Raw genomic sequence first — 16052 nt, forward strand, 5'->3', positions numbered from 1 at the left:
ACTCTTCACAACTGTATCTCCTTATCTCACTTGTATTAAAGCGTACTCCAGAAAATGTACCAGAACTAAATCCACAACTGAAGACCTATTAACCCCCCCCAAACAAGGTAAAAAAGCCAATTTCCATCTTAAAATTGGTTGTAAAAATGACCTTTCAATTTTCACTGGTCTTACAAAGCAAATCTTCTGGAACATGCCCTGGTTAACACATTAGTTCACTTTTGTAAACACTTTACTCCCTATACTACTAGGACACATTTTTTATTGGCTACCAATTTTCCGTAGCTCTGAAGACCAGGACCATTCCTTGAGAAAGTTCTGCAGCTAAATATGCCTTACCATTGGCCACATCTACCTTTTTTATATGCTGAGGCCAATCTTTTTCATGACTAAACATTCTGACAGGCCTCCACATTGATATGCAGGAACTTTATTCCCCAACACCTTTTTATCTATTGCTGTCAGTCCTACCTGAGACCATCCCTAACAAATGTTTCGGAACATGCAGAACAAGACTCTCATGAAGTACTTTGGTACCTGAAGTGCCACCCACAACCCTAAACCTTCAGTCTTCTACTTCATCCCCAACATCACAAGATAAACCTTCTCCAAGTTCACTGCACATAAACATGGCATCCTCTTTAGAGGTTTTAACATTCTGTATTAACATCAGCCTAAAGATGGTACCTTGATTTTTCAAGACATATGCCACTCATCTGATCCTCTAATGAATATATAAATCCCTTTGAATATCTAAGTATTTAACCACCTCTCTGCTCTTCTGACATCTTAACATCCAGAAGAGACTGACCTAGCTAGGACTGATAACTTCTAGACTTACCAGCCAAGTAACTCCACTAGATGCTGTTAACAGGACTCAGACTTTTTGCAGACCTGCAGTGGGCGGAAGATTGAAACTGATCTTACCTTCCCCCTTGAGTACATAGTAGTTTGTCCAGGAGTCTCACACGCATGAAGCATCATGTGCCCACTACATGCTGCACTAGACAGCACAAGGCCACATTGCCTCCATAGCTCTTTAGTACAAGAAATCATGGAACACTGATGATCCATAGCTGATGTGCAACAGCTTTTAACATCCTTATCTTTATTTAAAAGCATGTACAAAACATGGCACATGAAAATATGCACCACTCTCAGTTAACATCTGTTAAAAGAAACAAGTATTATGGAATGAAATGAAGAGGAAGCTATTTTCTAGTTTGTATCTGCAGACCTTGATGTTCAATAGACTGATTTACCATTCCTTGCTCAAAAGGAGCGACCTTTAGCCAGAGTAGCTGTCCACTGCTTAATAACCAAACCATAGGAGATGCCCAGTGAGCCACCAATGCACTCCTGGAGTTCAGTCAGATCCTTAGCATCCACTTTAGTAGCCTGACGGATACTTATTTTTGACATTTCCAATGTGCTGCTCCTGGTAGTGTTTATACTTCATACTACTTTGATAGAAAATTGGGCTTTACATGGAATTTGTCACTGATGAACAGGAACACCCCATAAGATACAGGGTTGTTTCATGTATTTTGGACCATTTCAAAATTATTCAGTAATAGTAGGTCTATGAATTTTTAATTATGTTATTCTCATGTTTCTGTTCTTATAAAGAATTCCTGACAAAAAAATTCCTGACATGCTTCAAGGCCAATTTCATCAGATGTACACACCGTAAGTTGTCTTTAAATTTATTTGGTGACCAATTTACGATCCTTCACTCCTCTGTGGAAAGGATACTTTGCTGAATACAGCAAATACACTGCTACTGTGATTACAGCACCAGTACTTTTCAAGCGACTGTTCAAAGCCCAAGTTCCAATGTATGTAACTCTTTTCCCCAGAGAGCAAGCAAGTTGCCAGTGTATTCATCAAATGGCAGTTGCAGTGCTCTGGTACTAGTCCTCTCCTGCTGAGAGGCAGTCCGTAAAACCCCAACTCCTCACTCCATTACTAGATACAGTGATGCAAGCTGTAGACACTATCTTTTTCTTTGTTTTCACCCTGTATTTACAGGGCCTGACTGTGGGCTCCACTCTTGAGATATCACAGATCTACAGTATCTGCATGACTGTGTACTCGTGTGTTATTTTAAAAGGGTAACTAATCACGAGGTTTTCCATGCACTGAAGCTCAGTAATATTGGTATCTCAATCTAATATTAATGTTATCCCAATTTCCCTAATATTACTACACTTCCTAAAGAAGACAGTTCAGTGTTTTGGAAAGATGGTGTTTTAAATATGCAGAGACAGTAATTCTGGTCTACATGTGGTTTCTGAAGACAGCATCTACTGAACAAAACTGCAGCTGTTTCAGCAGGCTTGTAGAAGCATGGCATTCCACTCCAAGCCACAGTATCTCTTCAGGTGTTACACTTCCTTCTGGTTACATCATCCACATTTGTCAGGCAGCTCTGACAAAGTGTTCCAATTCATCACTGAAAAAGGAGAACAATAAGTAAAATGGTTCATCCAAGGTAGAAATTTCAATTTGCAAGTAAGCACACAACAGATCGTACTGAAATGTTGCCAATTCTGAAAAAAACACCCCAAAACCAAACCCACAAAGACAGTTTAGTACTTTTCAAACAGAGCATTTTGGTCTCATCTCAGACTCCGGATCCGTATAAAGTTTGTCAGCAAGGAGTTCAGGTTCGGGATAGGATCATCACAGATGAGACAAAAGCAGTAAATGAACAAAAAATTTAGTAAGAAACATCCTATAGATTTCTGATTGCTTAGTTTTTGTATTACAAGCTAGCATTTTGTTATTTCAGTAATAGTATACATTATTTAAAACTTTTCACATAGGTTTGAAATCTAACAAAGGTTAGGCTCAGCTATCAGCTCACATTGTGCCTAAGGGAACAAGTGTCTTTTAAATGCCAGCCATGGCTTACCATATCAATTGATCAATTATGTTTGTAACTATCATAATGCAAAAAAATCTGATGTGTAAGCAGTTACTTTTAGAAGATTTTCAGTCACATACTTAAAGCCAAAAGCACTTGTTCCTACTTGTTTTCTATAAAACACATTTTCCTGTAGAAAAGACATTTATTTTTAAATTTTAGTTTTCTTTCATCACTCAAGATACAACCTGCCATCTATTTAGCCTCATACAGACCCAACTGTATTATTCAACATGTGTTGCATTAGTATCAGCACGCTGCAAGTTCTGTGAAACTTTAATGAGAAGTGTAGTCATGTCACAGTAAGATTTGTTTTGCTTCTCTTGCCCAGCTATTGCTCAACCTGGGCATGAACTATGATAGGAGGGGGGGGAATTACACGTGATTATCAGGACATACAATACTGGCAATCTGCCTATCAGGATCAAAAGTAGTATTTATTGGAATTCATACCTTCTATTCAGAAGCAGCATTCAAGCATCTCTGCAAAGACATAAAATGCATGGTTAGTTAATGCCAACAAGTTTTGCTACTTCCAACTTTTCTCTAGGTCAGCCATGAAAAGTCACTCCCTTTTCTGCTTTTTACTCTTTTTTTATACTAGAACAAAACCTGTTGTTGAAAAGAAAGTACTTGTCACTAGCAAAGTATTTAAAGGTACGTTTCTTGAATAAGTAGAATCAAGTTACAGATGTGCAGCAACACAGGGAAATGAGAAGTTCTCACTCTACATTTTAACTAAAACCAGCCTGTGGATATACCCAAGCACCAGTGCAGTGAAGTACATTTCACTGAAAAATATTAATACTTATGTGGGAATGAAGCTCTTGGAGAACCACTGCTAATATTCTTAAAGCAAAGCATTTGTGAGCTTTCTTTTTGCCTGCTTCAAGTACATTACACCAGCCCTTGTGAAGTAGTTAATCTCTGGAGCTGAATCAGCTTTATTTAGAATTCACTACAATCTACCATCAAACTCCACCTTTGTCTTTAACATGACTTTTCCTAAATGCTCACATAGGAATGAGCCCTAAATTAACTGTCCTAATAGGACTGAAGTGCAAACAGCATCACTAGCTTTCAAACACCAGCAACACTTCCTGACCACACCTTACTAATGCTTGTTATTTACCCACTATAAAGGCAGAATGCCTCATGTCTAACTGTTACCCCTCTCTGCTCTTTAAAGAAGTAAGCTTCTGCAACAGCACATATTTGTGTCAATACAGACCTGAGGTGGGTTTAAAGAATGCACCAATATTCTTATTCACAGCCTGGTGCATGCTGGCACTACACAGCGGCAGCATTAAGCCAACACCAACTGGATGATTTATGAGCTAAATATTTAAGTGGTTTCATCTCAGTAGCCAAAGCCTTATGAAGCTTCTCATCAATGTATCAGGTCTGGCAGCATGATTCATCACTATTCACAAAAATCAGTGACAGGACCTATAACACCACTCATACAGTCACACAACACAAAACAAGCTTTGCATCCTCCACTAGCAATGTACTAAAAAGGTAATTCATTACAATCAACAAAAAAACTCTGCTGTTTAATCAATAATTATTACCTCTGTTTTATTTCCTGTTGTGAATGAATCTTTCTTCAAGACATGTCACATTCCCGTTACTAGAAATTGTTCGTGCCACTCTAGAAATTAGAGTAAAATCCCAAATTACAACAAGATAGTGCATAATATAACACAAGCCAGTAAGAACAACCAAATTTTACTGTTCTAACAACCGGCTGCAAACATTTGAGTCAAATTAAGATGAATACAGACACTGGAGCCAGGGGCTGCCCCACTTTCAAAGAAGTGAGGTTATCAACTATACATTAAAAAAGTGAATACACACTTTTTTTAAAATATGGGAACATTTGTTTATTTATATTAATAAGCATCCAGATGTCCTGTCTGTCGTCTTTGACTAAACGCTGTTTCACACTTATTTCCCAATAAAGTGAAAATTCCCAATTAAAATCCATACTGAAGTAAACTTTAGATTTAGCAGGAACACTTCAGACAGGCATTTTACCAGCTCCTCCAACACAAAAATCTATTCCTAATCCCACACAGTTCTAGACCATGTCAAACATGTCCAAAATTACTGATACCTCAATTTTAAAGCTAATGACATAAATACTAATTTAATCCTAATCCATCTTTTGCTAATCCATTTACTGTTAATTTATCTCCACTGATCATTCAGAACGTACATGGCTTTCAGGAAAATCCACTTGTGTGTACCAAGTATTCTTCTACTTGTGATGGTCCTTCCATGAAATCCTAAAATTAAAAATGAGCAAAAATTATCTTTTAAACTAGGGAACATTTTTTCCTGTGGTCTAGCATCATCTCTCATGTTACTATGTCAGAAACATAATCACCAAGCACAAAAACTGACATTTTCACACAGCAATTTTTTATTCTTCTGGAACAGCCTACAATACCTGACAAGGTGAATCTCATAAAAAAGAAGTCCAACTAAGAACTGATCTACAGGTTGACTTTAACTTAAAGAGCACCAAACCAAAAAATTATCAAATAATTACTTATCACTTTGATGGCAGTTATGAAAATGCAATGTAATTTTTCCTTTTTGTCCCACTCAGTAGCCATACAAAGTTGACAACTCTCTGGCACTTTCCATACTTTGACAGACAAAGACAGAAATCAAGTTAAGAAACACAAGTACTTATTGACTTGGTCAAAAACCGAAATGCAATGTAGATGTAAATGTACATCTAGAGCAACATTAAGAATTCCAGAGCTGTTACCTTAATGTACAGTGTGCTCGACACCGCTGAAAACCTCCTCTCCATGACACCTAAAAACAAACACAGACAGTCTTACAAGTTGAAATCAGCAGATTCACATTACCAGGCCAGTAAGTCACATATATTATGAAGCAATAATCATCGACACAATCTCTAGAAGCAGAACGTTAAGTACTAAATCACAAGCTTGTGGGAGAAAAGCAGCAAATAATGCAGTTTTAAGCAACAAAGGAGTTGCAAGATACACCCACTTGAAACCTCATATGAAAAGCACTAAGGAAATAATTTCATGTACTCACCGTTAAACCTCAGTCCAAAGATTCTTTTAACAAAAAAATCATCATCTCAAGGTTTTAATGATTCTTAAGAACTAATTTTGGTTCGTTTACAGAATTACTTTAACCATAGAGCAGTAATAAAAATCCACCAACTCAAGCAGTTTAAGAAATGCATGACAAAAGATGCTTTGTCATACACATTATTACCTGAATGTAAGTATCTCACTCGGTACTACATAGATCAAATAAATGCATCGAGACATGAAAGGTAATTGATCACACTTTGTTTCAGATCACAAAAATAGTTAAAGCTATAGAAACTCTCAAGCTAAACTTCCACTTCTCGTGTGCAATAAACTTTACACTTATTGAATAAAATAAACCAAATAATCAGGGGGTACTAATGGTTTAAGTTTCAAAAATTTCACTGTTCAGTAATCTAATGCGTGATTCATTAGTCTAGCTAATTAAATATACAATGAATGCACCTTTATCTGTCTTTATTCTGCTATATTATTGTCTTTAAAATATAAAAGATTTACATCAAGTATCACCTAAATGTTGTGGGTCTTTTTTCTCTGGGACGCTATGTAGGTTTCACAATCCTTTTATACGTCTTCTGCTGTGGGGCAATGCCATGATGCCGATGGCTGAGCCCTCCGAAAGAGGTAAAGGTAACAGAAGCACGTGCACCAACCCTCTGCCACTTGAACGAGGTGGTCCCACGTTATTTAACACTTTACGCAGGAACCCAGACGACCGAAGGCTGTCTCACCGTGCCAGGAGCTGCCCCAGCCGCAGCTGAGGGCACAGCAGGAGCAGCAAGCCCAGCACCAGCCCCGGCCGCCACGCCTGGGGATCAAAATGGCGCGGGCCCGGCAGCGCCACGCGGGCCACCACAGCCTACCGATCCCAGCCTGCCCCGCGCCTCAGGATGCGGCTTCCGGCAGGGAGCCTCCCAAGGGTCACGCTGGGATATGTAGTCCCCCTTCAGTCCCCTCGCACCGCCGCTGCTGCCAGCAAGGCACCGTGCACGGGCGGCTGCGGCCCCACAGCTGGATTACGGCTGCCTTTCGCCTGACTCGACCCGCTCCAAGGGTGAGAGCTTCACACACCAGCTCCAGCCTCGAGCACTACGCGATGGGCACCGTGGGAGATCCTCCCGAGCGTCCACACACAAGGAAGAAGCCATGCATCCCCCACCCCCGCCTCGCTGGAGAAGCGGCACACATCGCATCCCGCGCCACCTTACCGCGTTCCACCGCGCCAGACACTCCGCAAGGAAAAAAGGGAGGACGGCCCGCTCTCACCGGCTTTATATATACGCTGCCAGGTGGAAACGAGGCTGGCCATGCCCCCTGGCGCGCGAGCCGAGGGGCGGAGACGCCGCGCGGGGCTGGCGCGGGAACGCGTGGAGGGGCGGGCGCTGACGTGTTGTCCGCGCGGGCCGGACGCCGAGGGGCGGTGCCGCGCTCCCGCCTCCCCGGGCACGGCGTGAGGGGACGGGCGGCGCTGCGGGCCGGCGGCCCGGCACCGTGCTGCCCGGCACCGTGCTGTTCGCGCGTTCCGCGTTACCGGTGTCGGGTGTGAGACGGAGAGCGGTTTCATGTCGGGTTTTAAGGGGAGGGCAGGAACCGACCTGGTGCACCTCCACCCCCAAAACTTAAAGAATCCGTTCCCCGAAGAACCACAGCGTCATTAAGGTTGGAAAAGACCTGAGATCATTGAATCCAACCTGTGGCCGAACACCACCAGGTCAACCAGACCATGGCAGTGAGTGCCGCATCAGTCTCTCCTTAAACACTTCTAGGGATGGTGACTCCACCACCTCCCTGGGCAGCCCATTCCAATGTCTAATCACCCTTTCTGTGAAGAAATGATTCCAAATGTCCAGTTTAAACCTCCCCTGGCACAGCTTATGACTGTGTCCTTTCATCCTGTTGCTGATTCCCTGGGAGAAGAGGCCAACCTCTCTCCCAGGAGAGAGTGAGAAGGTCACCTCTCAGTCTCCCTTTCTGCTGGCTAAACACCCCCAACTCTCTCAATCACTCGCCATAGGACTTGTGCTCCAGACCCTTCACCAGCTTTGTTGCCCTTCTCTGGACTCCAGCACCTTGCTGTAGGAGTGCACCTTCTTTCAGTAAGGAGTCCAGAACTATATATACAGGGATATAGTGTTGCATGCTACTTCCAAAAAGTAGAAATGGGTGCTCTGTGGTTAATGTTTCAGAAACGTCTAATTAGGGTCTAAGGAAAGTTGAGGCATCAAGGCATAGTTTCACAAGGTTAACCAGTTGGATGCCCTAGGGAACAGGAAAATAAGACAGATGTAAGAAACAAGTACTCACTCTGGGGGCAGCTGGGAGGCTGCCTGGTGGAGAAGGACCTAGGGGTGCTGGTGGCTGAACATGAGCCAGCAGTGCCCAGGTAGCCAAGAAGGCCAATGCCACCTGGCCTGTATTAGCAATGGCGGCCAGCAGGACAAGAATGGTGATTGTGCATCCAGCACCCTGTACTCTGCATTGGTGAGGCCACACCTTGAGGGCTCTGTTTAGTTCTGGACTCCTTACTGAAAGAAGGTGCACTCCTACAGCAAGGTGCTGGAGTCCAGAGAAGGGCAACAAAGCTGGTGAAGGGTCTGGAGCACAAGTCCTATGGCGAGTGATTGAGAGAGTTGGGGGTGTTTAGCCAGCAGAAAGGGAGACTGAGAGGTGACCTTCTCACTCTCTCCTGGGAGAGAGGTTGGCCTCTTCTCCCAGGGAATCAGCAACAGGATGAAAGGACACAGTCATAAGCTGTGCCAGGGGAGGTTTATATATCTGTATATATGTATATATATATGCCTGTATATCTCACCTTATTTCACCGCAGCTTTATCCACTGGAAGTTGTACAGCTACACCTTGTGAAGGGACTTAGTCTCCACCTGAATCTGCCTCCTGTACTGGTGTGGAAGTGTCAGTGAAAGGTGCCTGGGTTACAGTGAGGATAGCAGGAACACTGCAGCGTGGATGATGTTTAAACTGATGGGAAACTACATCATAAATCCTCATTTATGGAGGTTCTCACTAGTTGTCTCTAAATAGGTTTTGAGGTTTTTTTTTGGTCTGCCTGTTTATTGAGAGGTTTAGTATATCAATCAGCTTAATTGAGGGAATAAGGGAAAAACAAGGAAGGATGAAGAAAAGCTGAAAAAAAAATTTATATTAATAATATGACAAAAAACAATGTTCCACGTATGGTCTCTTTTTAGAAGGGTTTAACTGTTGTGAACAGATAAGGGAAATCTAAAATAGTCAATTGTAAGGTTCTAAAATATTTGGCAATTTTATTCCTAAAATTATTGAGATTGATACTACCAAGAAAACTAAACAGCTGACAAATTTTAAACAAGTTTTCTTCTGCAGTCCATGGCAGTGGATGACACTCTTCTCTCTGCTTTTCTTCCTATACATCCCATTTTACCTGTCTGAAATCTTGAGTGTGAGCTGCATTTTGCCCCTTTTCTGCCTTAGAGGCATGAGGAATGAGGTCTACAGTGCTGCCTTTTTCTCTGAGTGCCTCCCACCGGCAACTGTTTTGGCTGCTGTTTCTGCAGGAGTGAGAGTGAGAAGCTGTGTAAGCATTGGAGAAGAACTTCTAGTGCTTCAGGGAGTGCTCAGCAGCCCAACTTGGGCACAGACAGACAAGCAGTTGATACTGTTGTTATCTTTCCATCTGACCTATTCAAAAGGCCTCAAAACTGATGTTTGCTACATCACACTGAAAATGTTGAGCCACCCTTCCTTAGTGACATCAGGGTTAAAGACAAGCAAAGTAATCACAGCCATTCATCACTCAATCAGCCCTAAAGAAAGGCAGCTCCTTACCATTCCTTTACTAAGTGCTAAATAATTCTGTATTTCTACCGGTGCTCGGTGCTCATGGAGGGCTTTTACTCCATGTTAGTCTCTCAAGGACTGGAATTTCTTTTTGGGGAAAAACCACTCACAATTAAGCCCGAAGTACATTACAGTAAGTATAAATAAGTACAATTTTAGTTTGCATTTGGTAATAAGAATCCTATAAATACTAAGATAAGGGCTATTCAGGGCTGATGGGTGCTGCTCTGTAGTGTGAGCTTTGCAGGTGAAACACGGCTGAGCACCCAGTGTGGGGAGCCTTGCACTGTGCAGTGCTACTTCACCCTGGCTTTTGGAACTTGCCAGGGGAAACTCCTCATCTCTCTGTTAGATTGGAGGGTACAGGTTTACTAGCAGAGCCTGAATGCATTGCTATGCAAACCTTTTATCCCCAAAGAAACGTGTCTCATATTTCTCAGCATCACTCAAAGCTATGAGCACTGGACAAGCTTGTAGGGCAAGTGAAGAACAGCTTTACTGTAGGTAGGCAACAATTGCAAGTCTGAAAAAAGTTAACCAAACAAAAGCAAAAATATATACCACAAATAGAAATTATTTTTCAAAGTGAGGTTCCTTCTCTTACCTTTCTTTCCCCTCCTTCAGGCTTCCACATCTTTAATCTTTTTCCCAGCTGTCTGGATGAGGGTGCAAGCTGTAGAACAAGAACTGATCTCTATTGCCACTCTCCAGAGAGATCCTAAGGCTGGTCTGAACAATAAGCCTGGTTGCCATAAAGCGTTAGTTTATAGATGAGTTGCTTCTGAATTTAGCTCACCACACGGCTTCACACTTGTGCACAGTGTCAGCACTGGCAGAAGGGAGTGCTGGTTTTGAGATAATGGGGATGTACTGGATTGAATCTCATGTGTTGGTCCACACAAATGTATGTCAGCCTGGAAGTCCGGTGGTGCAACTACCTCCATTGCTTTCCAGGTCTAGGTAACTCCAAGTTCTCTTTTCTTGTCTTAAATTACTTCTTTCTTGTTCTTTCTCTTTCTCTTTATCCCCCGCCCCTCCCCCCCCCCCCCCCCCCCCCTTCCTTTCTGTTCTTATTTTCGGTTTCCTTCCTGGATTTTCCCCAATAACATTGTAGCTTTGATGACTCACATCTCTTGGTTTGGTTTGGGGTTTTCACCAGTGCATCCTTTGGGATGCTGAGTTCCCTTCCCTCTCACCTTCCCAGCAGGAAGTCTTTTGTATATAGTTTTAATTTTTTCCTTTTCAGAACAGATAGTACTTGTAAACTCCTGAGCTGACTTTGCCATATTTCACATTATGCATCATAAAATATTTGAGTAGGGAAACAATTTAGCTTATGAATATGACCGTGTTTTTAGTGCTTTGCAGATACCAGAATTTTTTATTTAAACTTCTCAAGTCTCTCTCTTTGATTTTTTAGTCACTTCAGTGTCACAGAAAGACAAGCTCTTTTTTTTTTCTTTTTAATAATAAATGAGATCATAAAAACATTAGAAGAGTTGTACAGAATCAGATCAAAGGTCTACCAACCCCCTCTACCCACTAGTATCCTGCTTCCAGATGTAGCTCAAAGTAAATTCCTAGGAAGGGGAGTAGGGATAGAGCAAGCATGTCCTTCCCCAAGTATTTGCCCGGCCTCTGGGAATATAAAGCTTGGAAACCTCCTAGAGAGTTATTATTTTTGTATGCATGAGAATGTACAATCCTACATTAATTTCCTGCCCATAAATTTGTCCAGTCTTCCCTAGAGCCTTTACAAAATTTTAGCATCCCCAATAACAATGGCAAGGAATACCAGAGCTTAATTAATGTTACAGGATGCATCTCCTTTAATTTGCTTTGTTACCTGCTTTCTGTTCACTCTTCGCACAGTTTTAGAAGAAGCAGTGGGTAATCCTTCCCTCCACAGTCATCCCCTCATTGAGCCCCCACCCCCCAATCTCTTCTTCAGGCTGTGGAAACCTCATTTATTTAATCATTCTTCATAGAGGAATCAGTTCCTACCTTTGACCGTACTGTTGTTGATCTTCTTTCAACTTCTTTTGCTTTCTTTTTGAGAGGGGACTCTCAGAGAATAGAGTCTGTTTAGGAAGCAGGTATGACATGGGACTATGCAGGGGTGCCATGCTGTTCTTTGCTTTCTTTTTTTTTTTGTTCCTTATCACTTCCTAAACTCTGGTGTCCTTTTCTGGCTGGCTCTGTGCATGGAGCTGACATTTCCACAGAACTGTCTGTCATAACTTCAGGATCTCACATCGGAGCAATAAAGGCCAGAGCCCATAATTTTGCATTTGCTGTTCTGTTTGCTTTCCTTGGTAAGTGGTGCTTTATATTGATCTATGTTGAATTTCATGTATTGCTGTTGTACTCACTCAGCCTTTTTAAGCTCCTGCAGCTACTTTTGCATCAGCAATAAATAAATTATTACTAAGGTTTTTTTTACCCCTCTGCATACCACCTATTTCATATCGATTCAGTAAGTTCAACTGCAGGTCATGCAGATTTCTGTGGTAGTTTTCTTCCACTGTGAAAATTAACCATGTAAACCTTCTGTTTCTTGTCTTTATTGCATGTCTGCTTAGTTTGCTTAAAATCACTTACTAAGTGTGATGTGAGTTTACCATGTATTCTGACTATTGCCCTACAGATCATAATTATCTAGATACACACTAATTCTGCTTTTAAATAATGAGCTTTTTGCTTATTTCCCTGGAATAGATGTGAAGCTTAGTGGGATTTTTAGTTTTCTGGATTTCTGTAGAACTGTTCAAAACATGATTCTGCTTGCCTCTTGCCCTTCCTTAGCACAAGAGTAATTGCAAGGAGGAGTTCACACACCACAATTAGAAGTTTGTGTTTCACTAGCTTCCTCTAAAGTGTCATTTGGTCTTGTTGAAACTGCAGCATCTTCAAGATGTAGGAACCAGCTTCCCTCATGAAAGCCTCAAAACTGCTGTGGTGCAGGGAATTTCCCCAGATTTTTCACACTGAAAACAGGAGCAAAGAATGAATGCAATTACATGGCCTAATTTTCTCTGAACAGACTTCCTCATGGGGGTCAGATTCATGAATTTGAAAAGGCATATATTGTTAGTTTTGATGACTAAACAGTGTTACTCTGACATGTAGTGTAAGTTTCCTTTTGCCCTTTTATAAGCTTTGAATGGTGATTTTGTGCCTTCAAGATAATGTTCTCTGTTTGCCTTCATACCATTTGTGAGGATCTAATGCACGTTGAGGGTTCTGTTCCTTTTGTTTTTAACAACATCTTCATTTTTAGGTATCTCCCCATTCTGAAGTTGAGCACAGCTCTGGCAGATATTTGGGGTTTCTGCTGCAAAGTTAATCTTAAAGTACGATGGTTGCTTATACTGACTATACTTGGTTTAGTGCGATAATCTAATCATAAAAATTAACAATAAAGCATAACTAAACTTTATGCAAGAAAAACTCTCTTCACTTGGTTACCTAAAAGAAGATACAAAGTTGGTGTATTAAGGCAGACCAACTAGTTAGTATTAATAATTTTAAATTAAATCAGCTAGTTTTTCCTGTTTACAAAGGTAATTCTGTGTGCTGTCTCTAGGAGTACATCATTGTAACTATTTTATTGTGTAATGGAAGTGTTCATTATCTTGAGCTACTGCAGCAGAATGCCCAAAAATACTTCAGGGAAATTTCAGTCTGAGTCTTTGTTAGTGATTTGGAACAGCATTTTCTTTCAGTGTTTAAATCTCTTCTATGTTACTCCACATAAATAGTATATTACTGGAAGATAATATGTTTTATTTAATTGCTAAATAATTGCTACTTAGCTTACTGGCTTTTCTCATCCTAAGTGATGAGACAAACAGATTTGGATGAGATGAAAGCATTGAGGTAACGAGATGGGAGAAGAGCAATCTGCTATTTAATGTTCTTCTCATAGGTGTATGACCCAGCCATTTATTGCTATCACTTGCAATCACTTCATTAATTAATGAGGCATAGGGAAAATAAAGCTTTTCTGTCATATTTATACAGCCTTGGCAAATTAAATGTCAAATCCATTTTTAAACAGAAAATATATCTTCATGTTCCTTAATAAGAGACTGCCTCTGTCTCTTAGAGAATACAAGGCTGCTGAGCTATTTGATTACTTTTACCAGAACTCTTCTTAATATTGACATCTTTCAGAGCCTTTCTTACAATTATATCTTATTTCTTACAATGTCCTAAAATCACACTTTGCAGAATCAGGAAAAACAACAGATATTTACTTTGTTCTTTTTAAAATTAAATGCCATGTGAACGATTACAACAAAATAGAAGTTGTAAAACTACATTCCAGTATCTGGAATTGAATCTGGATATGATAAGCACAGAACTCTGGGTAAGAAAGAGGCACTCTGTTTGAGGTGGATATTTCTCAGACACTTCTTCAACTGCTTGGAATGTTTCATTTGATAAAGTAAGAAAATCAAATATGCATACATATTATTTTACTCATTGTATTCATATTAAAATAGATTAAAATATTTTTCAAAATTAAAAAGTATAGGAAAATGTAAGTACCTTAGCTACAGTGCCAATATATTAATTTTAGTAGATGTAATTATGCATCTGGACTTCACTTATGATGGTGCATAAGTCCTTCTATGAAATTTGCATAGATGCAGGTATTTTTCAAATCTTTTATTGTAGAATTTTGTTTCCATGTTGTCTTGTTCTTAAAACTTAGCAGGTTTTGTGGGTGTGTCTTGCTCTCAGTAGCTCAGTTTTTTTCATACAGGGAGAGATCAAACAGCAGATGATGTCCCCTGACAGCTATAAATATGATGTGAAACCTTGTGCTTGATCCCTCCAAAATGCAGTGTATCTCCTATTTAATTATGCCTAAATGCAAGGATTCAACTACTAAAATAAACAATGTTTGACGTTTAAGAAGTCTGTTGTTCTATTGTTCACTGATATTTACTCTCATACTATGAAGAAGCAATTATCTCTGTCTAAATATAATTAATTTAAAGAATAATTTCTATTCAGAGCAGTAAAACTTATGACTGGTCCTACTAATGAACAACACAATTGTGATGCTCTTCCCTAGGATATGATATTAATATGTTCAGTGTTTGAAGGTGGAAGTCTGTATTTGTAAAGAACAGAAAGGGGCAGGCAGCACAGTTAATCCTATAACCATGGTAATATTCATTAAAACCCACATAAGCCATTTCAACTGTGTAATTAATTTGTTAACTTTAAGAGAAAGTAATCTAATATTGATCATTTCTTAGGAGGGAGCTCATAACATTGCAAATTTTTACCAGCACACATTCCCTGTCCTGATATTCTTGACCAGAGCAGGTAAGAGACCTCCTGATCCTGCAGAGACTGCATCCTTCTGTCATGGAAGTGCTCATACAAGGTGGCTTCTGCTGGAAGGCTCTCCTATGATCTAACCTGCTTTGCCTGGTTTTGCTCTCTTGGATATTCACCAAAACTACAATGGAGCTTACCCAGGCTCTCAGGGCATCAGAGGGAAAGACCTGAGCATTTTAGAACTTACAGACTCCCTCTGTGTGCTCAACAGCAGAAAGAGTCAATCAAGGCCATCCTGGTTTTCGGTCCTCAGTTTTACATATGCTGCATAGGGAAAGTATGGGCAAAGGCTGCCACTCCTTGTCAGCACTGAGAACATGCAGCTAATATGCAGACAAGATTTCTTCATGCATTTCATGTGACATGAAGCAATTGCTCTGCCAGTGGTAATAAGCAGGCACCATTTCTAAACACAGGGCCTTTGCAGATCAGAGAAATTGTGGTCTGAAGCTTGAACTGATGTGAATCCTCTGGTACTCCTTAATCTCCAATTGCTGCCAAAGTCTCAGGGTGTAATCCCATCAGCATCCTTTGTGATCCCTAAGCCAGGCTCTCTTGGGAGCCAGAAATGGATGATCGGGAGGTTCTCTATTCCTTCTCAAAAAAGCAGTGCTGAGGGAGTTTTCAGAGGCACCAGTGACCAGATCTGAGTGCATCCCTCCAGAGAACAGCAGTTGACTCAGCCTCCTCTGGAGGATCCCCTAGGTGGAAGCCTGTGGTGGTGTTGTGCAAGATATAAAAACATCTGGCTATTACCTGTTCTCAAATGAGGCAAGCAACCCACTGCCCACAGACAGCCTGATGTTATGCAGGGGAACTTAAGAT

General features: G+C 40.8%; 2 long non-coding RNA genes and 1 other non-coding gene across 4 annotated transcripts; 1 reads left to right on the forward strand and 2 right to left on the reverse strand.

Annotated features, from left to right (window-relative positions):
• Nucleotides 1-1077: 1077 nt before the first annotated feature.
• LOC111925759 (uncharacterized) lies at nucleotides 1078-7402 on the reverse strand. 2 transcript variants are annotated; one of them, XR_015283007.1, is made up of 6 exons: nucleotides 7242-7402; nucleotides 5712-5761; nucleotides 5151-5220; nucleotides 4504-4583; nucleotides 3383-3412; nucleotides 1078-2455 (listed from the first exon to the last, which is right to left on the reverse strand). It is a non-coding gene; the product is annotated as an uncharacterized LOC111925759 (long non-coding RNA). The 2 variants fall into 2 exon arrangements; XR_002862438.2 differs by lacking the exon at nucleotides 7242-7402 and adding an exon at nucleotides 6544-6881.
• LOC111926116 (small nucleolar RNA SNORD50) lies at nucleotides 2624-2694 on the reverse strand. Its single transcript, XR_002862698.1, has one exon. It is a non-coding gene; the product is annotated as a small nucleolar RNA SNORD50 (small nucleolar RNA).
• Nucleotides 7403-10931: 3529 nt separating the features above from the next.
• LOC147654727 (uncharacterized) lies at nucleotides 10932-14792 on the forward strand. The gene is made up of 2 exons (XR_015283008.1): nucleotides 10932-12184; nucleotides 12675-14792. It is a non-coding gene; the product is annotated as an uncharacterized LOC147654727 (long non-coding RNA).
• The last annotated feature ends 1260 nt before the right edge of the window (nucleotides 14793-16052 follow it).

The sequence above is a fragment of the Cyanistes caeruleus genome, chromosome 2 (genome assembly GCF_971803275.1).
Source record: "Cyanistes caeruleus chromosome 2, bCyaCae1.hap1.1, whole genome shotgun sequence".
NCBI classification, from domain to species: domain Eukaryota; kingdom Metazoa; phylum Chordata; class Aves; order Passeriformes; family Paridae; genus Cyanistes; species Cyanistes caeruleus.